At 43.4% G+C, this 24,589-nt stretch overlaps 1 protein-coding gene across 1 annotated transcript in view; it reads left to right on the top strand.

The window, feature by feature from the left end:
• Nucleotides 1-24,589, top strand: part of LOC106571875 (plexin-D1) — a 114,484-nt gene that overhangs the window by 38,612 nt on the left and 51,283 nt on the right. The gene's annotated exons all lie outside the window — the stretch shown is intronic.

Here is a 24,589-nt window from a genome sequence, read left to right as displayed (position 1 = left end):
GCGGCTTCTATCTTCAATATGCTTTAAATGCCACAATGTCACAAATAATTGAACACACACAACATGAGCAGATTAACTTGGTAAAAAATGATGATATTTTGGAGAAGATTTCATTTCAAATGACCAAAAGTGAGCGATTGTAATCTGAATAAAGGGAAAAATGCCATTTTTGAACATGGGGTGAGACATTCTTACTAATTTGTAAATAAAGACAGTTTGTTCTATAGAATTATTTATTGCGGTTTTTAGAGGGAGAGAAACCAAAAGCCCACCATGCCTATTTTTCAAAAATCATCAGTCCACATGTCAAGTGAAATTCCCGCATTGTATTTACCCAAGTTCTCTCTTAAGTCTAGAACCACTGACAGTTGTTGTTGTTGTTGTTGCCTGATGCAGGACTCTAGTGCCAGAGGAGAGACTCTCAGAAAACACCTCCATTAATTGCCACAGTTTAGACTACTGTAATGACTCCCTGATGAAGGAAATCAAATCAAATCAAAGTTTATTTGTCACATGTGCCTTACAGAGAAATGCTTACTTACAGGCTCTAACCAACAGTGCAATTTCAAAAGAAAATGTTTTAAGTATTAGGTGAACAATAGGTAAGTAAAAAAATTAAAACAACAGTAAAAAGACAGTGAAAAATAACAGTAGCGAGGCTAAATACAGGCATGATAAACAGAGAGTAGCAGTAGCATAAAAGAGGGGTTGGCGGGTAGTGGGTGGCGGGACACAATGCAGATAGCCCGGTTAGCCAAAGTGCGGGGGCACTGGTTGGTTGGGCTAATTGAGGTAGTATGTGCATGAATGTATAGTTAAAGTGATTATGCATATATGATAAACAGAGAGTAGCAGCAGCGTAAAAGAGGAGTTTGGGGGGGGGGGGCACACAATGCAAATAGTCCGGGTAGCCATTTGATTACCTGTTCAAGAGTCTTATGGCTTGGGGGTAAAAACTCTTGAGAAGCCTTTTTGTCCTAGACTTGGCACTCCGGTACCGCTTGCCATGCTGTAGTAGAGAGAACAGTCTATGACTGGGGTGGCTGGGGTCTTTGATAATTTTATAGGGCCTTCCTCTGACATCGCCTGGTGTAGAGGTCCTGGATCCCAGGCAGCTTAGCCACAGTGATGTACTGGGCCGTACGCACTACCCTCTGTGGTGCCTGTGGAGGCCGAGCAATTGCCGTACCAGGCAGTGATGCATCCAGTCAGGATGCTCTCGATGTTGCAGCTGTAGAACCTTTTGAGGATCTCACGACCCATGCCAAATCTTTTTTGTTTCCTGAGGGGGAATAGGCTTTGTCATGCCCTCATCACGACTGTCTTGGTGTGTTTGGACCATTCTAGTTTGTTGCTGATGTGGACACCAAGGAACTTGAAGCTCTCAACCTGCTCCACTACAACCCCATCGATGAGAATGGGGGCATGCTCTTCCTGTAGGGGACATCCTTTTGGGGACATCCTTTGGGGACATCCTTTTCCTGTAGTCCACAATCATCTCCTTAGTCTTGGTTACGTTGAGGGATAGGTTGTTATTCTGGCACCACCCGGCCAGGTCTCTGACCTCCTCCCTGTAGGCTGCCTCGTCGTTGTCGGTGATCAGGCCTATCACTGTTGTGTCGTCTGCAAACTTAATGATGGTGTTGGAGTTGTGCCTGGCCATGCAGTTGTGGGTGAACAGGGAGTAGAGGAGGGGACAGAGCATGCACCCCTGAGGGGCTCAAGTGTTGAGGATCAGCGTGGCAGATGTGTTGCTACCTACCCTCACCACCTGGGGGCGGCCCGTCAGGAAGTCCAGGATCCAGTTGCAGAGGGAGGTGTTTAGTCCCAGGATCCTTAGCTTAGTGATGAGCTTTGAGGGTACTATGGTGTTGAACGCTGAGCTGTAGTCAATGAATAGCATTCTCACGTAGGTGTTCATTTGTCCAAGTGGGAAAGGGCAGTGTGGAGTGCAATAGAGATTGCATCATCTGTGGATCTGTTTGGACGGTATGCAAATTGGAGTGGGTTTAGGGTTTCTGGGATAATGGTGTTGATGTGAGCCATTACCAGCCTTTCAAAGGACTTCATGTCTATGGACGTGAGTGCTATGGGTCTGTAGTCATTTAGGCAGGTGGCCTTTGTGTTCTTGGGCACAGGGACTATGGTGATTTGCTCAAAACATGTTGGTAATACAGACTTAATCAGGGACATGTTGAAAATATTGCCCGCAATCCATGGCTTCTGGTTGGTGCATCGAGGACGACGTCCTCGATGCACTTATTGATAAAGCCAGTGACTGATGTGGTGTACTCCTCAATGCCATCGGAAGAAACCTGGAACATGTTCCAGTCTGTGATAGCAAAACAGTCCTGTAGTTTAACATCTGCTTCATCTGACCACTTTTTTATAGACCGAGTCACTGGTGCTTCCTGCTTTAATTTTTGCTTGTAAGCAGGAATCAGGAGGACAGAGCTGTGGTCGGATTTACCAAATGGAGGGCGAGGGAGAGCTTTGTAGGCGTCTCTGTGTGTGGAGTACAGGTGATCTAGAATTTTTTTTCCCTCTGGTTGCACATTTAACATGTTGATAGAAATTTGGTAGAACTGATTTCAGTTTCCCTGCATTAAAGTCTCCGGCCACTAGAAGCACCGCCTCTGGGTGAGCGGTTTCCTGTTTGCTTATTTCCTTATACAGCTGACTGAGTGCGGTTTTAGTGCCAGCATCTGTCTGTGGCTGTAAATAAACAGCCACGAAAAGTATAGCTGAAAACTCTCTAGGCAAATAGAGTGGTCTGCATTTTATCACAAGATACTTTTTGTACTGTTAATGTGACCTATAATGTGAACAATTCAATTGAAAAACAAACTGAAATCTTTGAGGGGGAAAAATTAAAAATTAAAACCTTACAATAACCTGGTTGCATAAGTGTGCACACCCTCTTATAACTGGGGATGTGGCTGTGTTCAGAATTAACCAATCACATTCAAACTCATGTTAAATAGAAGTCATTACACACCTGCCATCATTTAAAGTGACTCTGATTAATCACAAATAAAGTTCAGCTGTTCTAGTAGGATTTTCCTGACATTTTCTTAGTTTGCATCTCAGAGCAAAAGCCATGGTCCGCAGAGAGCTTCCAAAGCATCAGAGGGATCTCATTGTTGAAAGATATCAGTCAGGAGAAGGGTACAAAAGAATTTCCAAAGCATTACATATACCATGGATCACAGTGAAGACAGTCATCATCAAGTGGAGAAAATATGGCACCACAGAGACATTACCAAGAACTGGACGTCCTTCCAAAATGTATGAAAAAACGAGAAGAAAACTGGTCAGGGAGGCTTCCAAGAGGCCTACAGCAACATTAAAGGAACTGCAGGAATTTCTGGCAAGTACTGGCTGTGTTCTACATGTAACAACAATCTCCCGTATTCTTCATATGAATGGGCTCTGGGGTAGGGTGGCAAGACGGAAGCCTTTTCTTACAATGAAAAACATCCAAGCCCGGCTGAAGTTTGCAAAAACAAACATCAAGTCCCCCAAAAGCACGTGGGAAAATGTGTTATGGTCTGATGAAACCACGGTTGAACTTTTTGGCCATAATTCCAAAAGGTATGTTTGGCGCAAAAACAACACTGCACATCACCCAAAGAACACCATACCCACAGTGAAGCATGGTGGTGGCAGCATCATGCTTTGGGGCTGTTTTTCTTCAGCTGGAACCGGGGCCTTAGTCAGGGTGGAGGGAATTATGAACAGTTCCAAATACCAGGCAATTTTGGCACAAAACCTTCAGGCGTCCGTTAGAAAGCTGAAGATGAAGAGGAAGTTCACCTTTCAGCACGACAACGACCCAAAGCACACATCCAAATCCACGAAAGCATGGCTTCACCAGAAGAAGATTAACATTTTGGAATGGCCCAGCCAGAGCCCATACCTGATTCCAATTGAACATCTCTGGGGTGATCTGAAGAGTGCTGTGCACAGGAGATGTCCTCGCAATCTGACAGATTTGGAGCGCTTTTGCAAAGAAGAGTGGGCAAATATTGCCACATAAAGATGTGCCATGCTAATAGACTCCTACCCAAAAAGACTGAGTGTTGTAATAAAATCAAAAGGTGCTTCAACAAAGTATTAGTTTAAGGGTGTGCACACTTATGCAACCAGGTAATTGTGAGTTTTTTATTTTTTCCCCTCAAAGATTTCAGTTTGTTTTTCAATTGAATTGTTCACGTTATAGGTCACATTAAAGGTGGAAAAAGTTCTGACATGATTTATCTTTGTCTCATTATTTTACATCACAAAAACCTGGCATTTTAACAGGGGTGTGTAGACTTTTTAAATTCACTGTAAGTGTCACAAAACTGTTAAAATCAGAGGACTCAAAAAATACTGTGAAATGTTTAGGGAGCAAGTGGGTAAAATTGACTGGACACCTGTGGATAGTGTAGGGTAGACAGTGCCTGGAAAGCCTTTAAATGTAGATTCCTTGATGTGGTGAATGTGATGGCTCCCATTTGATGGGTCAGGGAAGGCAGAGCTCTAGCCCTTGGTTTAATCGTGAGATTCTAGAATCTATCCAAGCAAGGAATAAGGCCTTTAAGAAATGTAAGACCTCTCAAGAGCAGCCTGATTTTATTATTGGACTGAACATCAGGGGGGAGATGGTATATGAAAAAGCAGAGTTTGCCAATGAATTCAACTCTTTTTTTTAACTTCTGTTGCCAGCAAACTGGTTAGCAAGCTGCCCACCAGTTCTGGTTTGTATGGAAACAACCAAGTCAATAAGTATTATGTAGAGTTAGGGGTTCAGCCAAACTCTTTTTCCTTTGCAAAGGTAGCAACAGCCAAAATAGTCAGTATGCTAGCAGAGCTTAAATGCTACAAAGCCACAGGCCTGGATAATATTCATGCAAGGTTTCTTATAGATTCTGCTGAGAAGATTGGCCCTTGTATTTCACATATCGTTAATCTGTCTCTTGAACAAGGCATCTTTCCAAGGGACATGAAACAGGCTAAAGTTATACCTCTGTATAAGAAGTGGATAAAGTCTGACCTTGGGCATTATAAGCCTGTATCTATTCTCAGTATAACATCAAAGATCCTGGAGAGAGTTGTACATGAGCAAATGTATTCATATGTCAACAAACAAAATCTAATGTATGATTTTCAGTTGGGTTTTAGAAAAACATACTCCACTGATTCATGTCTACTTTACTTGACTGACTTCATCAGGAAAGAGATTGTTGAGGGAAATCTCTGTGGAATGTACTGCTTGACCTACAAAAGGCCATACAGTTAACCACTGTCTCCTAATCTCCAAACTGGAGGCATTGGTGTTAAGCAGTGTCCTTCTAGGCTGGGTAAAGTCCTATTTATCAGGTAGGGAGCAAGTAGTAGAGGTTAATGGTTCACGGTCTCAGGCAAAACTAATGAGTTGTGGTGTTCCGCAGGGGAGCGTGCTTGGGCCTCTACTGTTTTTACTGTATATTAACGCTATGAAAGATGCTTGTTCTTGCCGTATTTTCCTTAATGCGGATGACTCTAAACTTCTGGTGTCTCACAAAGTAAAACTATGTTGGAGAGAATACTTAGCACAGAGCTTACTAACATTAGCAAATGGCTTGGAGATAATAAGCTATTTCTGCACGTAGGGAAAACTGAGGCAATTATTTTTGGATCCAGACCTAAATTGACCTACATTGAGTAGGTCAAATCAAATCAGAGTGGAGTTAGGTTAGGTAGGTCCTCTGAAATCAGAGTGGAGTTAGGTGAGGTGCTGACTACTAAAACCTCTGTTAGCTACCTGGGATGTATTATTGATGGAAGCTTGGGAGGTGTGAGCATGGCCAATAAAGTGCTAGGGAAGGTTAATCCCAGGACTACGTTTTTGGCTAGAAAGTCCAAGCTGTTTGATAAGGACTCCATGAAAGTGCCAAGCCACTGCCCTCATTCAATGCAATTTTGACTACGCTAGTACTTCCTGGTTTCGGGGCTTATCTAAGCTTATAGGCAGGAGCTGCTTTCAGGTACTAAACTGGCTGTCTGTTGAGGCTAGGGTGTCCTAGATTAGACAAGGTTTGGTTTACAGGAGTATTTATGGTTCTGCTCCCAAATATCGAACTGATTACTTTCCCTGTGTTAGGGATGCACACAATCACAGCACCAGATGTGGTTTAGGTGTGTTTATACAGGTTCAGGAGTAGTGCTGAGTAGAGGTCAACCGATTATGATTTTTCAACACTGATACCGATTATTGGAGGACCAAAAACCGCCTCTACCGATTAATTGGCCGATTTTTATATATATATTTATTTATAAATACTGCTCAAAAAAATAAAGGGAACACTAAAATAACACATCCTAGATCTGAATGAATGAAATAATCTTATTAAATACTTTTTTCTTTACATAGTTGAATGTGCTGACAACAGAATCACACAAAAGTAATCAATGGAAATCCAATTTATCAACCCATGGAGGTCTGGATTTGGAGTCACACTCAAAATTAAAGTGGAAAACCACACTACAGGCTGATCCAACTTTGATGTAATGTCCTTAAAACAAGTCAAAATGAGGCTCAGTAGTGTGTGTGGCCTCCACGTGCCTGTATGGCCTCCCTACAATGCCTGGGCATGCTCCTGATGAGGTGGCAGATGGTCTCCTGAGGGATCTCCTCCCAGACCTGGACCAAAGCATCCGCCAACTCCTGGACAGTCTGTGGTGCAACGTGGCGTTGGTGGATGGAGTGAGACATGATGTCCCAGATGTTCTCAATTGGATTCAGGTCTGGGGAACGGGCGGGCCAGTCCATAGCATCAATGCCTTCCTCTTGCAGGAACTGCTGACACACTCCAGCCACATGAGGTCTAGCATTGTCTTGCATTAGGAGGAACCCAGGGCCAACCGCACCAGCATATGGTCTCACAAGGGGTCTGAGGATCTCATCCCGGTACCTAATGGCAGTCAAGGCTACCTCTGGCGAGCACATGGAGGGCTGTGCGGCCCCCCAAAGAAATGCCACCCCACACCATGACTGACCCACCGCCAAACCGGTCATGCTGGAAGATGTTGCAGGCAGCAGAACGTTCTCCACGGCGTCTCCAGACTCTGTCACGTCTGTCACATGTGCTCAGTGTGAACCTGCTTTCATCTGTGAAGAGCACAGGGCGCCAGTGGCGAATTTGCCAATCTTGGTGTTCTCTGGCAAATGCCAAACGTCCTGCACGGTGTTGGGCTGTAAGCACAACCCCCACCTGTGGACGTCGGGCCCTCATACCAACCTCATGGAGTCTGTTTCTGACCGTTTGAGCAGACACATGCACATTTGTGGCCTGCTGGAGGTCATTTTGCAGGGCTCTGGCAGTGCTCCTCCTGCTCTTCCTTGCACAAAGGCGGAGGTAGCGGTCCTGCTGCTGGGTTGTTGCCCTCCTACGACCTCCTCCACGTCCCCTGATGTACTGGCCTGTCTCCTGGTAGCGCCTCCATGCTATGGACACTACGCTGACAGACACAGCAAACCTTCTTGCCACAGCTCGCATTGATGTGCCATCCTGGATGAGCTGCACTACCTGAGCCACTTGTGTGGGTTGTAGACTCCGTCTCATGCTACCACTAGAGTGAAAGCACCGCCAGCATTCAAAAGTGACCAAAACATCAGCCAGGAAGCATAGGAACTGAGAAGTGGTCTGTGGTCACCCCCTGCAGAACCACTCCTTTATTGGGGGTGTCTTGCTTATTGCCTATAATTTCCACCTGTTGTCTATTCCATTTGCACAACAGCATGTGAAATTTATTGTCAATCAGTGTTGCTTCCTAAGTGGACAGTTTGATTTCACAGAAGTGTGATTGACTTGGAGTTACATTGTGTTGGTATAATGACAATTACAACAATACTGAATGAATAATGAATACTTGTATTTTAACTTAATATAATACACATAAAATCTATTTAGTCTCAAATAAATAATGAAACATGCTCAATTTGGTTAAAATAATACAAAAATGCAGTGTTGGAGAAGAAAGTAAAAGTGCAATATGTGCCATGTAAAAAAGCTAACGTTTAAGTTCCTTCCTCAGAACATGTGAAAGCTGGTGGTTCAATATTCCCAGTTCTTCAATATTCCCAGTTAAGAAGTTTTAGGTTGTAGTTATTATAGGAATTATGACACGTTGACTATTTCTCTCAATACCATTTGTATTTCCTATACCTTTGACTGTTGGATGTTCTAATAGGCACTTTAGTATTGCCAGCCTAATCTCAGGAGTTGATAGGCTTGTAAATCATAAACAGCGCTGTGAATCAAGTATTGCTAAGAGCTGCTGGCAAACGCTGTAAAGTTTGAATGAATGCTTACGAGCCTGCTGCTACCTACCACCGCTCAGTCAGACTGCTCTATCAAATATCAAATCATAGACTTAATTACAATATAATAAACACAGAAATACGAGCCTTTAAAATCTGGAACATTTGTTCGCAACGAGCCAGGCGGCCCAAACTGTTGCATATACCCTGACTCTGCGATGAATGAACGCAAGAGAAGTGACACAATTTCCCTAGTTAATATTGCCTGCTAACATGAATTTCTTTTAACTAAATATGCAGGTTTAAAAAAATATCCTTCTGTGTATTGATTTTAAGAAAGGCATTGATGTTTATGGTTAGGTACATTCGTGCAAAGATTGTGCTTTTTTCGCGAATGGGCTTTTGTTAAATCATCACCCGTTTGGCGAAGTAGGCTGTGATTCGATGATAAATTAGCAGGTACCGCATTGATTATATGCAATGCAGGACAAGCTAGTTAACCTAATAATATCATCAACCAGGTGTAGTTAACTAGTGATTATGTGAAGATTGATTGTTTTTTATAAGATCAGTTTAATGCTAGCTAGCAACTTACCTTGTCTCCTTGCTGCACTCGCATAACAGGTGGTCAGCCTGCCACACAGTTTCCTCGTGGAATGCAATCGGCCATAATCAGCATCTAAAAATGCCTATTACCGATTGTTATGAAAACTTGTAATTGGCCATGCCAATTAATCAGTCGACCTCTAATGCTGGGGAAGGTACTTTCTTGTATACTGGAGCCTCAGAATGGAATGAGTTGCCTCTGCCTATAAAAACGACGTCCTTTCTGGGCAGCTTAAAAAAATTAAGTAAAAATATGTTTGATGTCTTCTATGCCCATATGAATAACCTCTATGATGTAACTGCAATGATGAGATAGATGTTCTTCTTCTTTGATTTATGTTTTATTATTTCACTGCCATACTGTGTTTAACTTCATTCAATCTTGTCTAGCCATCTTGTCTCAAGAGGACCACAATGGACCACAAAGTTTTATGTGTGCTTGTTTTTTAAAATGGTCGAATTAATAAACTACCGATAGATCAGCGTTCTAACTCCCCCTTGTGATAGTATGGTGCAATGACAGAATGCCACCATCTACCACAAACGGTCGTGGAAGAACCATTGTACACACAATTCTCCATCCGCTCATTATTGACTTAGGCCCACATTTAGAACTGGAAGTGGTTGTGTGTCACTTGACCTGTCACATGGTGTGGGGCGGGTGGGCACTGTGCCCTGCCTTTCCTCTGTCTCGTGATGAGGGTTTATTTTGGAAGGGGAAGTGTTTTTACAGAGCCTCATTAAACCAAGTCAATCTGAAATAACACACTATATACTGTACACTGACTGGCTGGCTGACTCCACAGCACAGTCACACCACTTAGACACTGGCCCTTATGGAGGAACAACACAATTGATCTGGAGGGATGACAGAGGGCATGGGAACACTTACTCTGTCTGTCTGTCTGTCTGTCTGTCTGTCTGTCTGTCTGTCTGTCTGTCTGTCTGTCTGTCTGTCTGTCTGTCTGTCTGTCTGTCTGTCTGTCTGTCTGTCTGTCTGTCTGTCTGTCTGTCTGTCAGAGAGAGAGAGAGAGAGAGAGAGAGAGAGAGAGAGAGAGAGAGAGAGAGAGAGAGAGAGAGAGAGAGAGAGAGAGAGAGAGAGAGAGAGAGAGAGAATGTTTGAGCTCTCTACGCGGTCACCCACAGGAATAGAATAGAGCAATACAGAACTACATTACAAGATGTGACCACACTTCAACCACATGGGTCAAGTGAATTAAAGTTTTTATTTGGTTGCAGATCTCACTGTGGTCTCCTCTTTGTGGTCATTAAACTTCATTATTGGGAACACATGGTTTCAACATTTCATTTGGATTCATCTGGGTGACCGTGCTCTTTTGTACCGATACTTTTCAACCTCTGTGGTTATGCCGCTGTGTTTAGTGTTGCGTTAAAACCCACGTTGAACGCTGCTGAATGCTGCCTTTATCTGTGCTGCAGTTGCAGACGGGAAGTACGGCTCGCATGAGGCCCAATCGGCCTAAACACTTCCTGAAGATTAAACCTGCCTTGCCTGGCCCAGCAGGGAAACAAAGGAGTCTGACTGACACACACACACACACTCACACTACCACTCAAACAATCTATAATATCTTACACACATGGATACACCTTTACTCAAACATCAGCAAGGATTTAGAGGCACAACTCACAGACTAGTAGCTGTTACCACTGTCAGCACACTCAGTGTCCCTGCTTGACTCTCTGTATCAGCCATTGTGTCATGACTCATGGACTGTTGAGTGTCCATCTGTGTGTGTATCCCACTGAGATGACTGGGGTTAGATGTGTTGAAATCCTCAATGCGTGGGCAGCTCAAAGACACGAACACACATGCTCATAAACGCGCACACACACACACACACACACACACACCACACACACACACACACACACACACACACACACACACACACACACACACACACACACACACACACACACACACACACACACACACACACACACACACACACACACACACACTGGAATAGCTGCCTCAGGAGAGAGGTGATTGTAAGGCAGAAAACTAGGGCTGTGGTTGTGGGAGTGTGATGCAATGCCTTGGCAGCCATGTTTTCCCAGACAGAGAATCACCAGGAGTTAGTTAGAGTAACAGTCAGTCAGAGTTCTCAGCTTTACGTATCTGTTCTCCCACAGTATCACCCGTGGTTTACTGTTACCCCATATGCTACAGTGACTGTGTATAAAGCTTGTATGGGCTGTTGCTCTAAGGTTTTCCTTACTACGCTACATTTCTTTCTTAGTCAGCTTTCAAATGGTTGGGAAATCAGTAATTGTAGCATATTCTTTGAGTAGAAGTCTAACCAAATTACAAATAATATTAAGTACATGCCAGCTAGCACATAACATTCTGAGAACCATATGTTTCTTAGAGCTTGGTGAGTGCGTGGTTGTCCTATTGTTTATTTTGCATACAATTTTCCCACAATGTTCTAGGAATGGTACAGGAAACCCAGCTAGCACATACACTACAAGAGCATTAGTGAGGTCAGGCACCGATGTTGGGCAATTAGGCCTTGCTCATACTCTGCGTTCCAATTCATCCCAATTGTGTTCGATGGGGTTGAAGTCAGGGCTCTGTGCAGGCCAGTTTCTGTATGGACCTTGCTTTGTGCACAGGGGTATTGTCCTGCTAAAACAGGAAAGGGCCTTCTGCAAACTGTTGCCACCAAGTTGGAAGCACAGAATGTCATTGTATGTTGTAGCGTTAAGATTATGTAGCTCACCAAACTCAGATTTACTATAAGAGGTAGTTTGGAACGCAGTAGTGATTTTTGCACACTTCAGCACTCGGCGGTCCTGTTGTGTGAGCTTGAGTGGCCTACCACTTCATGGCTGAGCCATTGTTGCTCCTGGACGTTTACACTTTACAATAACAACACTTTACAATTTCTGCCCTGCCATGCTCTAGCAGGGCAAAAATTTGACGAACTGACTGACTATGACGGTGCCACATTGAAAGTCACTGAGCTCTTCAGTAAGGCCATTCTACTGCCAATGTTTCTCTATTGATATTGCATGGCTGTGTGCTCTATTTTATACACCTGTCAGTAATGGTTGTGGCTGAAATAGCCAAATTCACTCATTTGAAAGGGTATTCACATACGTTTGTATATATAGTGTATGTTCTGAGAACCACATGTTCCTTAGGTAGGAATTTCAGTACTTTAGCATAGCATTTCCTACAGGTTAGCGCTAACTGAGAAAGTCTGACCTAATACAAGTGGTCATATTTAGCTAACGCTAGGCTGACAGAAACCATAATATGAAAAAGCCAATAGCAATTACTATTTACAGTTCATCACATCACGGTTGACCTCACCAGTGATCGAAATCATTAAGTAAAAAAAATCTAAGGTAATCCCATGATGGGTAGTTTGTGCATGCCGCCATGTTTGTTTTTCGCGTCAACCAAAGATAAGAGATTACAAGATGAGTCAGGTTGGTTTACAGTACACATGTTGAAGGGGGTGTGTCGTCTACCATCATTCACTTCCGGAAGTTTACTCGGAGACGAGTGAACCATCCCTTCATCTTCTTTTGCAGTGGACTAATTCCATGGATAGAGAACAGAAGATCATAGGTTTGAATCTCACTGACACCATGTCAAAATAAAAATAAATATGTTTGCATTATTAATAAGCAAATGAGCAAATGAATTTCCAATTGTCCTGTCTTTGCTTGGAGTTCAAAACAGTTAACACAAACTAAGCTAGCAGTGTTATTAAAAGTCTTATTGAAACATGCTCTCAGAACGTTATTTAATTACATTAAAATAACCTATAATTTTCTCCTGGTAAACCTGATTCATCATTCTCAGAACGTTAACACTTCCCAGGAAAACTTTCAGGGAATCATAGTAAAATGTTCTCAGAACCTCCCTGCAACTTAAAAAAATTAACATTCCCAGAAAAGGATACATTTTCACTTCCGTTTTCAGAACACTTAAAACACATTCAGTTTTACCAGTCAGTATGTTCCCACAATTTCCAAGGAACCAAATCTACTAGCTGGGATGTTACCTATGTGGATGGCAAGCTGGTAAAATACAGTAATGAGTTGTTTCATGTAATTTCAGCAAGCCATGTCACCCACCATCTCAGATTGTTCGAAAAACTATTCTGTAGTTGGAAACAGATCAGATTGGCATTCCTGAAACATAATTGAAATTAAGCTAATTGATTGCACCAAAATGTGCCATTTTAATTGATAGGATTCAGATAATATTCAGTATTGCTTCTCCATACTATGCAATATATTCCCTGTAAATCTGGTGTTTTTTTCCCAATTCAGGGAAATGATTTATCATAAAGTACAATAAAGTTGTTCTTCCTGGCACCAGAGGGCGGCAGAGATTGCCCTAGAGACTTTTATTGGACTCAGGTGTGTCTTATTATTTCATGATTGTGTCCCTGTTAAAAGAGGTGTGTTTTCTGGGGTCCTTTGCAGAAGCTTGAATTGTTTACCATGTGCATTCGTTTCCTGAGTGAGTTCCGCACCATCCAGCATTCCAGGTTTCCTGAGCACCCCAAGCCCACCGAGCACAGCATGGAGGATCCCATGCAGCTGAGCGTGACAGTCGAATGCGCGAAGGCTGCTGCATCTACGGCGGAGGTCTCGGCCATCTCCATGCTACCTGCCCAGAGCTGACGGGAAACGCCAGGGCTCGCCAGGACAGGGGGAGACCCTGACGAGCTGTGCAGATACCTCCCGGCTACCCATTCACCGTTTGTTACTACCCACAACACTCCACTGGGATAACCATCAGCACCAGATTCAAGCCTTTGTGGACTCCGGAGCCGCGGATGATTTCATTGATCAAGACTTCGACAGAGAGTTACAGATCCCTTGCGTGAAATGTCCCATCCCTCTGCAGATTCAAGCCCTCGATGGCCACCCTTCCCCCTCATCGTTCGTATGACTGTGCCATAAAACTCCTACCTGGCGCCACACCTCCCCCGGGTCATCTGTACTCCCTTTCGACCCCTGAAGCAGCAGTCATGGACAATTACATCTGGGAGTTGCTGGACACAGGTTTCATTCGCCCCTCTGCTTGTGCTGGACACAGGTTTCATTCGCCCCCCTGCTTGTGCAGGGTTCTTCTTTTTGGGTAAGAAGGATGGAGGCCTGCATCCATGCATCAACTACAGAGGGCTGAACCAGATTACAATCAAGAATCATTACCCCCTACACCTGATGTCCTTCGCATTGGAGTTGGTCCAAGGGGCCCAATTCTTCAACAAACTGGACCTCCGTAGTGCTTACAATCTGGTGAGAATCAGGGAGGGAGATGAGTGGACGACTGTCTTTAACACCCCTAGTGGCCACTATGAGTATTTGGCCATGCCATTCTTATTATCGAACTCACCGGCAGTCTTTCAAGCATTTGTTAATGACACCCTGAGGAATAGGTTGAATCGGTTCGTCTTTGTTTACCTCGACGACATCTTGATCTTCTCCAAGAGCCTTCCAGAACACATACTGCACCTCCACCAAGTCCTGAGATGCCTCCTGCAGAGTCAACTATATTTCAAGATAGAGAACTGGGAGTTCCACATATCCCAGGTTTCCTTCCTGGGTCACATTATCTCAACCGCAGGCATCCACATAGACCCCATAAAGATTGAGGCGGTCGCCAACTGGCCCCGTCCCACCTCACTCAAGCAGGTCCAGCGGTTCCTCAGGTTTACCAGTTTTTACAGGTGTTTTATATGCAACTTTGGTGCTGTGGCAGCGCCTCTCACAGTCCTAACAGGCAAGTCCCAGACCCGTTTTTGCTGGACCCCCGAGGCTGACAGGGCATTCATGGAGCTCAAGAGACGTTTCACCTCTGGACCTATCCTCTTTCATCCTGATCAGACTCGTCCCTTTGTGGTGGAGGTGGATGCCTCGGACACCAGAGCAGGAGCGGTCCTTTCACAGTGGAATGAGGAGGACAAGAAACTGCACCCATGCACCTTTGTCTCCAAGCGGTTCTCGACAGCGGAATGCAACTACAATGTAGGCAACCGGGAGCTGTTAGCAGTTTAGTGGGCTCTTGAGGGGTGGAGACACTGGTTGGAGGGGGCAACTCATCCTTTCGTAATCTGGACGGACCATAAGAACTTGGTCTCCATTCAAGAAGCCAAGAGGTTGAACACTCGCCAGGCTAGGTCGGCTCTGTTTTTTAACATGTTCGATTTCACACTAGCCTATGCCCGGGATCCAAGAATTAGAAGGCAGATGCCCTGTCCCGCCAACATGATGTCTCTAACAAGGAGAGGGACCAAGAGCCCATCATCCCCAGCTCAAGCATTGTGGCCCCTGTGATATAGAGTATTGAGACCACGGTCTGACAAGCCCAGACCGAGAACCTGACCCCAGGGGGGACCCACTATCATACTTTACGTTCCGTGATCAGCCCGATCCCAAGTACTATAAAGGGAATGGGGACACTCCTCTAAATTAACTGGCCATCCAGGGGTTAATCGGACACTGGAGTTCCTGAGGCGGAAATTCTGGTGGCCCAACATGATGGAGGATGTGAAATCCTTTGTTGCAGTCTGTTCCATCTGTCCCCAAAGCAAGTCTTCACGTCAGCAACCGGACGGGTTGCTCCAACCTCTGCCCATCCCCAGCTGACCCTGGTCTCATTTGTCTGTAGACTTTATCACAGGGTTACCTCCATCTCAAGGGCTTACCACAATCCTGGTGGTCGTCAATCGGTTCTGCAAGGCAGCACATTTCATCGCTTTACCCAAGTTGCCTTCAGCAAAGGATTCCGCTGATCTCATGATTATCCATGTCTTTCGACTACACAGACATCCCCAGGAAATTGCTTCAGATCATGGGCCCCAGGTTGTCGCACGATATTGGAAGGCCTTCTGTTCCCTGTTGGGGGCATCGGTGAGTCTCTCCTCCTGGTTTCACCCTCAGTCGAATGGGCAAACTGAGTGGGCCAACCAGGAGCTGGAGAAGTCCCCCTCCCGTTTCCTGAACAAGAGGCGGGGTGTGGGGGTGAAATCAGCCAAGGTGGGGGTGAAATCAGCCAAGGTGTTCATTCGACAATGTCGCCGCACCTGGATCAGAGCGCGATGCTCCTTGCTCTGCTCCTCTGCCCGACCACAAACATCATGTAAACCGGCACCGAACACCTCTTCAGCTCCTTCGACGGGGTCAACAGGTGTGGCTGCCCACCCGTGATCTTCCCTTAAACCTGTTAGGGACAGACGTTCCGCTAGTGGAACGCCTCGCCAATATCCAATGGTATAGAGTGGGGCGAATTACAAATACCTAAAAAATGCAAAGATTTCAATTTTTTAAACATATGACTATTTTACACCATTTTAAAGACAAGACTCTCCTTTATCGAACCACATTGTTCGATTTCAAAAAGGCTTTACAACGAAAGCAAAACATTAGATTATGTCAGGAGAGTACCCTCCCAAAAATAATCACATAGCCATTTTTCAAGCAAGCATATATGTCACAAAAACCAAAACCACAGCTAAATGCAGCACTAACCTTTGATGATCTTCATCAGATGACACTCCTAGGACATTATGTTATACAATACATGCATGTTTTGTTCAATCAAGTTCATATTTATATAAAAAAACTGCTTTTTACATTAGCATGTGACGTTCAGAACTAGCATACCCACCGAAAACTTCCGGTGAATTTACTAAATTACTCACGATAAACGTTCACCAAAAACATAACAATTATTTTAAGAATTATAGATACAGAACTCCTTTATGCAATCGTTGTGTCCGATTTTAAAATAGCTTTTCGGTGAAAGCACATTTTGCAATATTCTGAGTAGATAGCCCGGCCATCACGGCTAGCTATTTTGACACCCACCAAGTTTGGCACTCACCAAACTCAGATTTACTATAAGAAAAATTGGATTACCTTTGCTGTTCTTTGTCAGACTGCACTCCCAGGACTTCTACTTCAACACCCAATGTTGTTTGGTTCCAAATAATCCATAGTTATATCCAAATAGCTCCGTTTCGTTCGTGTGTTCAAGTCACTATCCGAAGGGTGATGCGCCGGCCCGTTTCGTGACAAAAAAATGCAAAATATCCCATTACCGTACTTCGAAGCATGTCAAACGCTGTTTAAAATAAATTTTTATGCGATTTTTCTCGTAAAATAGCGATAATATTCCAACCGGGAGACGTTGTATCCTTTCAAACACTGAAAGAAGAAAATGGAGTTATCACATGCACGCGCGCACCGGTGTCATTGTTCTCAGAAGTACCACTCTCTAAAACCCCTACTGTTTTTCGCCCAGAGACTGCAGAGCTCTCATTCCACGTTCTGGCGCCTTCCTAGAGCCAATGAAAGCCTTAGAAAATGTCACGTTACAGCAGAGATCCTGTATTTTCGATAAAGAAGCTACAGAAGGCCAAGAAATGGTCAGACAGGGCACTTCCCATATAGAATCTTCTCAGGTTTTGGCCTGCCATATGAGTTCTGTTATACTCACAGACACCACTCAAACAGTTTTAGAAACTTTAGGGTGCTTTCTATCCAAATCCACTAATTATATGCATATTCTAGTTTCTGGGCAGGAGTAATAACCAGATTAAATCGGGTATGTTTTTTATCCGGCCGTGAAAATACTGCCCCCTATCCCTAACAGGTTAAAGGTGGACTTGCGGAAGCTCGCTCCTCGCTACATAGGACCATTCAAGATCCTGAGTCGCATCAATCCAATCACCTATCATCTCCAGCTTCCCAGGTCCATGAGGGTCTGTCCTTCCTTTCATGTCTCCCATCTCAAGCTCGTAAGGACCAGTCCATTCTCTCCCCCCACATCTGCTCCTCCGCCCCCTCGACATGTGGATGGCCTCCCGGCCTACACGGTCCGGCATCTGTTGGAGGCTCATCGGGTCCGAGGGACCCTGCAGTAGCTGGTGGACTGAGAGGGCTACAGTCCTGAAGAGCGGGTGTGGGTGCCTGCCCGGGACATCCTGGATTCGGGTCTTGTTAGACTGCAAACAACTATCTGGTGGTCGTCAGCTTGGGCCGCTCCTAGAGGAGGGTCGGGGATACTGTCATGGTTCCTCCTGGGACCAGAGGGCGGCAGAGACCGACCTAGAGACTTTTCTTGGACTCAGGTGTGTCTTATTATTTCATGATTGTGTCCCTGTTAAAAGAGGTGTATTTTCTGGGGTCCTTTGCAGAAGCTTGAATTGCTTACCCTGTGCATTCGTTGCCTGAGTGAGTTTTCGAGAATTAGTGTTTGTTGTTTTTTCAAGTGTACTGTGATCCTGTGGCTACCATATCTCAGTAAAGTATTATGTTTATCCTTAACTTCGCTAGGGCCAGTGGGACGATTTCGTCCCACCTACGTAACAGCCAGTGGAATCCCGTGGCGCGTTATTCAAATACCTTAGAAATGCTATTACTTCAATTTCTCAAACATATGACTATTTTACACCATTTTAAAGACAAGACTCTCGTTAATCTAACCATACTGTCCGATTTTAAAAAGGCTTTACAACGAAAGCAAAACATTAGATTATGTCAGCAGAGTACCCAGCCATAAATAATCAGACACCCATTTTTCAAGCTAGCATATAATGTCACATAAACCCAAACCACAGCTAAATGCAGCACTAACCTTTGATGATCTTCATCAGATGACACACCTAGGACATTATGTTATACAATACATGCATGTTTTGTTCAATCAAGTTCATATTTATATCAAAAACCAGCTTTTTACATTAGCATGTGACGTTCAGAACTAGCATACTTCCGGTGAACTTCCGGTGAATTTACAAAAAATTTACTAAATTACTCATGATAAACGTTCACAAAAAGCATAACAATTATTTTAAGAATTATAGATACAGAACTCCTCTATGCACTCGATATGTCCGATTTTAAAATAGCTTTTCGGTGAAAGCACATTTTGCAATATTCTAAGTAGATAGCCCGGCATCACGGGCTAGCTATTTAGACACCCAGCAAGTTTAGCACTCACCAAAGTCAGATTTACTAGAAGAAAATTTGTATTACCTTTGGTGTTCTTCGTCAGAATGCACTCCCAGGACTTCTACTTCAATAACAAATGTTGGTTTGGTCCCAAATAATCCATTGTTATATCCAAATAGCGGCGTTTTGTTCGTGCGTTCAAGACACTATCCGAAAGGGTAAAGAAGTGTGACGAGCATGGCGCATTTCGTGACAAAAAAATTCTAAATATTCCATTACCGTACTTCGAAGCATGTCAACCGCTGTTTAACCTCTCTGGGCTAGGCGGGACGAATTCGTCCCACCTACGTAACAGCCACTTGCAGCCTGTGGCGCGATTTTCAAAACCTTAAAAATCCTATTACTTCAATTTCTCAAACATATGACTATTTTACAGCTATTTAAAGACAAGACTCTCGTTAATCTAACCACACTGTCCGATTTCAAAAAGGCTTTACAACGAAAGCAAAACATTAGATTATGTCAGCAGAGTACCAAGCCAGAAATAATCAGACACCCATTTTTCAAGCCAGCATATAATGTCACCAAAACCCAGAAGACAGCTAAATGCAGCACTCACCTTTGATGATCTTCATCAGATGACAACCCTAGGACATTATGTTATACAATACATGCATGTTTTGTTCAATCAAGTTCATATTTATATCAAAAACCAGCTTTTTACATTAGCATGTGACGTTCAGAACTAGCATACCCCCCGCAAACTTCCGGGGAATTCGCTAACATTTTACTAAATTACTCACGATAAACGTTCACAAAAAGCATAACAATTATTTTAAGAATTATAGATACAGACCTCCTCTATGCACTCGATATGTCCGATTTTAAAATAGCTTTTTGGTGAAAGCACATTTTGCAATATTCTAAGTACATAGCCCAGGCATCACGGGCTCGCTATTTAGACACCTGGCAAGTTTAGCACTCACCATAATCATATTTACTATTATAAAAGTTTGATTACCTTTTGTTGTCTTCGTCAGAATGCACACCCAGGACTGCTACTTTAATAACAAATGTTGGTTTGGTCCAAAATAATCCATCGTTATATCCGAATAGCGGCGTTTTGTTCGTGCGTTCCAGACACTATCCGAAATAGTAAAGAAGTGTCGCACGCATGGCGCAATTCGTGACAATAAAATTCTAAATATTCCATTACCGTACTTCGAAGCATGTCAACCGCTGTTTAAAACCATTTTTTAGGCCATTTATCTCGTAGAAAAGCGATAATATTCCGACCGGGAATCTGCAATAAACTAAACAGCCGAATTAAAATACTCCACGGGGGCTAATCGCGCACGCGCCTCACTCCATTGTCACCTAATGGGACACTTGAATAAGATGATAATCTGTTTCAGCCTGAGGCTGCCTCGTCAACCTTCATGATTTTCCCGCGTCCTGAGAGCCTATTGGAGCCCTGGGAATTGTCACGTTACAGCTAAGATCCTTACTTTTCAATAAACAGATGCAAGACGCACGACTCCTTGTCAGACAGGCCACTTCCTGCATGAAACCTTGTCAGGTTTTTGCCTGCCATAGGAGTTCTGTTATACTCACAGACACCATTCAAACAGTTTTAGAAACTTCAGGGTATTTTCTATCCAAACCTGAACAATAATATGCATATTCTAGCTTCTGAGTTGGTGTAGGAGGCAGTTAAAAATGGGCACATATTTTTTCCAAAATTCTCAATACTGCCCCCTAGCCCAAACAGGTTAAAATCAATTTTTATGCCATTTTTCTCGTAAAAAAGCGATAATATTCCGACCGGGAATCTGCATTTAGGTAAACAGACGAAAGAAAATAAAGCATGGGGTCGACTCGTGAACGCGCCTAAGCCCATTGTCCTCTGATCGGCCACTTGCCAAAAGCGATAATGTGTTTCAGCCTGGGGCTGCCTCGATATCATTCAGCTTTTTCCCAGGCTCTGAGAGCCTATGGGAGCCGTAGGAAGTGTCACGTTACAGCAAAGATCCTCAGTCTTCAATAAACAGAGACAAGAAGAACAAGATCTTGTCAGAGAGGGCACTTCCTGTAAGGAATCTTCTCAGGTTTTGGCCTGCCATATGAGTTCTGTTATACTCACAGACACCATTCAAACAGTTTTAGAAACTTTAGGGTGTTTTCTATCCAAAGCCAATAATTATATGCATATTCTAGTTACTGAGCAGGAGTAGTAACCAGATTAAATCGGTACGTTTTTTATCCGTCCGTGTCAATACTGCCCCCTACCCCCAACAGGTTAACCACTGATTCCTTGTCTGGTCTCTTTTCTGCACCAGGGTCCAACCTTACCACGTCACAAAAGTATTGTAAAATTACCAGGTTTTGAACACTAGATGGCGCTGTTCTTGCTATCCTTTTTTTGCCATTTTGCTGGTTTCTTGTGTTTATTAAATATATCACAACATGTCGTTTGCAGCTTTGGGTTCTAAACCACTAGATTTGTCTCATTGGTTAAATAAATTGTGTGGTCATCCTCCATTTAAGCCAGTCCTCCATGAAAGCAATTCAGTTTGTTCTTCTTTTATGTTTAACCTGTGTCCAGACTGTTTGTGTGGGGTTTATGTCCTTGTAAAAGATCTGCATTAGTTACTGTTAAACCATTCGTGGTGAACAAGCAAACTCTGAGGCTACAGCAGTTCTAATGGTTTCAATGTTATGGTCTTCAATAGTAAAAGTCTAAAACACACACTCTTCATTTATTGAATATTATCTGAATCATATAAATTAAAATGGCCAATTTGGGTGCAATCAATTAGCTTAATTTCTCCAGAGATCAAATTATATTTCAACAAAAGAATGTTTCAGGAATGCTAATCGTAACTACAGAAACAATTTCAGAACAATCAGAGATGGTGGGTATCGAATTTCTCTTTCTTGTGCTTTTTGAGGTGGATCGGCCCTAATGTGTTCTATGTGTCCGTAATACCGCAGGTAACAAAGGCAGTTGTCGTCATTCCAGAGCCTGCATTCTTGTTCCGTGGCATGCCAAGCCCCATTGTTACAAATTCATTTGATTGGAGTTTATTCAGTGTCCAAAACAGGAACTGACAGGCATAGTTTATTCATGACATGCAGAGAGAGATACAGTGGGAGAGAGAGGAGGGAGAGTACCGAAGTAAGGTTTCTTTCCTTTTCCTGTGTTTGTCTTCACATCCTCCTTCATCAGTGAGGAGGAGTTAAGATTGACTGCAACAGTGTATACGGTCTCATACAGTGGGTCTGAACTAATAATGTCAGATGATGTCTGCAGTATGGTCTGAACACCTGACCCTGATATAATCTGGAGGCACGATCCTTTGAGGATCTTTATCCAAATGATTTGGTATGTTTAGAAGATCATAAAACTCCTAATTTCCTGTCAGGATTACTTAAAGCATTATAGAGATCTTTAGAGATCCTTTATTGTTGAAGGTGTTTTTGGATCAGGAAGTGTCCTGATGTTATTGTACTGTACCGTCCTCCGCTCAGCTTGAGACTCATTCACAGAGGAGTGAGAGGTGCAAATGAGCAACATGGCAGCTAACGCTATCACTAACCCCAGACATGCTAACACCAGAGAGTGAGATGCTCAGCGATACATAGTGATAATTGCTGTACTTACCAAGTTGAGCTTGGGTGTGTGTGTGCGTGTGCGTGTGCGTGTGTGCATGCATGCATGCGTGCGTTTGTGTGTGTATGTGTTTGTCACTATTTAATCTAAAAGCTTAGAACTGTAACTCATTTTGGGATAAGCTACTTGAAGGCCAAAAGCTTTGTATAACCAAACACTTACTGTACATCACACTCTTGGTCTTATACAGATGTAGGTGTCCTCATTTCTCACTTTACCTCGGAAGCACAGTTTTGTGTGTCTCAGCTGTCAATCGCATGTCCACATGAATTCCTTTCTTAAGGTAGACCCTCCTCCTCCCCTCTCACCTAGACCAAATGGGGGATAGAACTGCAGCAAGCTGGAGCCAGACTAATAACACACGGTGTGGTCACAGCGATCTTGGGACACCAAGGCAAAGGGTCACTCTAATAAGCATGATGCCAAGGTGACAGGAACCTCTGGACCTGCTGGATAGATGTTCCCTTAAACACAGCTCTAGGACCAACTTTCCCACCCCCAATTCCCTAAACATGAATGGGGAAAAAAACAAAGCTGACCTCAGATCAGCCTCTAGGAGCAACTTCATCCTTCATCATTGTTTCCACTCTAGAGCACACTAAGCTAGCTACGCTACACTATGAGTTGATGGTAGATTGCTTTTGCCTGGGAGCCAGAGATGGCTATCTCTGTGGTTGTTTTTCCTTGGCGATGGAAGTGGTAAATACTCTTGCCGTCCTCTCCATGGCTCCTGAGAGGAGCACTGGGAGAAGAAAGGCCAGGGTTGAAATGATCTGTGAAAGAGAGCATGCTTCTGAGCGCCACAGGAGTAATGGGACGGAGGTATGAGGTACTGTAGGGAAAATAGGCTACTGGAGGAATGGGAGTGGAGGCTGGCTCCATTGCTGAAGATTGCTGTCTCTCTCACCTTCACACACTACCCTATCACCTCTCCCCCATATTCACTCTAACTCTCTTAGCTCAATATCTGCCCCACTCCTTTCCATCTACCTCTCCATCTTTCCTCCTTATTGCTCTCTCACAAACTGACTCTATGTAGCTCTCTCTGTCTCACTTGAGTCCTGGAAGAACTATTCAGGTTGCACTCAACTAGCACAGATACAGGGCTGTAGCTCAGAGAGGTACAGACTGACGAGCCCTCTATATGAAACTTGACCCCAAACTGAGTGGAGGGACTGTCTGTCTCAATTATATCTGAATCTTGAGCTGAAGAGCAATCCCAACTAGCACATAATGTTCTGAGAACCATATGTTTCTTAGAGCTTGGTGAGAGTGTGGTTGTCCTATGATTATTTTGCATACAACTTTCCCACAACTTCCTGGGAATGGTGCAGGAGAGTTTTGTGGCTTTGGAATATACTCAGCACATTTAAGGAACTTGACAAAAAAAAATATTTTATTGGTATTTTCATTACTTTAAAAGAGTGTTTCCTAAAAGTTCAAACTTGGTTGTAATAATTTTGGTAATGTTCTAGGAACGTTCTCCAACTGGTTGACATTGGGAATGCTCTTGAATAGTTCAGAGAACGTTAATAAACAATGTTCTTCAGTGGGAATTTCAGTACTTCTGCATAAAGTTTCATACAGGTTTCCTCATGGTTCTATTTAAAGTCATGTTCACAAATTGTTCCGAAAACTTTCCATAAAAACAAAAAGAAAACTTACAAAAAGTAAAAATAAATCAAAATAAACATATACCTTCCATTCTCAGCATCAACAAAACTATTTTTATCCTCTATCTTGTTAAGTGTGTTCAGGTGTGTTGGCTGCGCCCACTGATCTTAATGAGTGCTTGTGTCTTTTGAAATGGGGTCTGTTTGAATAGACTAAAATGAACAGCTTTGTGTGCGCAAAACAACATTGGCATGCTAGCTACATCCTGGTGGTGTGGTGGACTAATTCCATGGACGGAAAACCAAATGTCATAGGTTCAAATCCCACTGATAAATGTGTTCATTTGGATATTACTTAAGGAAATTAATTTTCATGTGTTCTATCTGTGATTATATTTGTAAAAAGTTCATCCAAAATAAATTGTTTTTTTTAAAGTCCAGCTCCTCAGAGTAGAA

This window comes from Salmo salar, chromosome 15, assembly GCF_965601325.2.
Source record: "Salmo salar chromosome 15, fSalSal1, whole genome shotgun sequence".
Lineage (NCBI taxonomy): Eukaryota > Metazoa > Chordata > Actinopteri > Salmoniformes > Salmonidae > Salmo > Salmo salar.
This window is presented reverse-complemented; position numbering and strand designations above follow the sequence as displayed.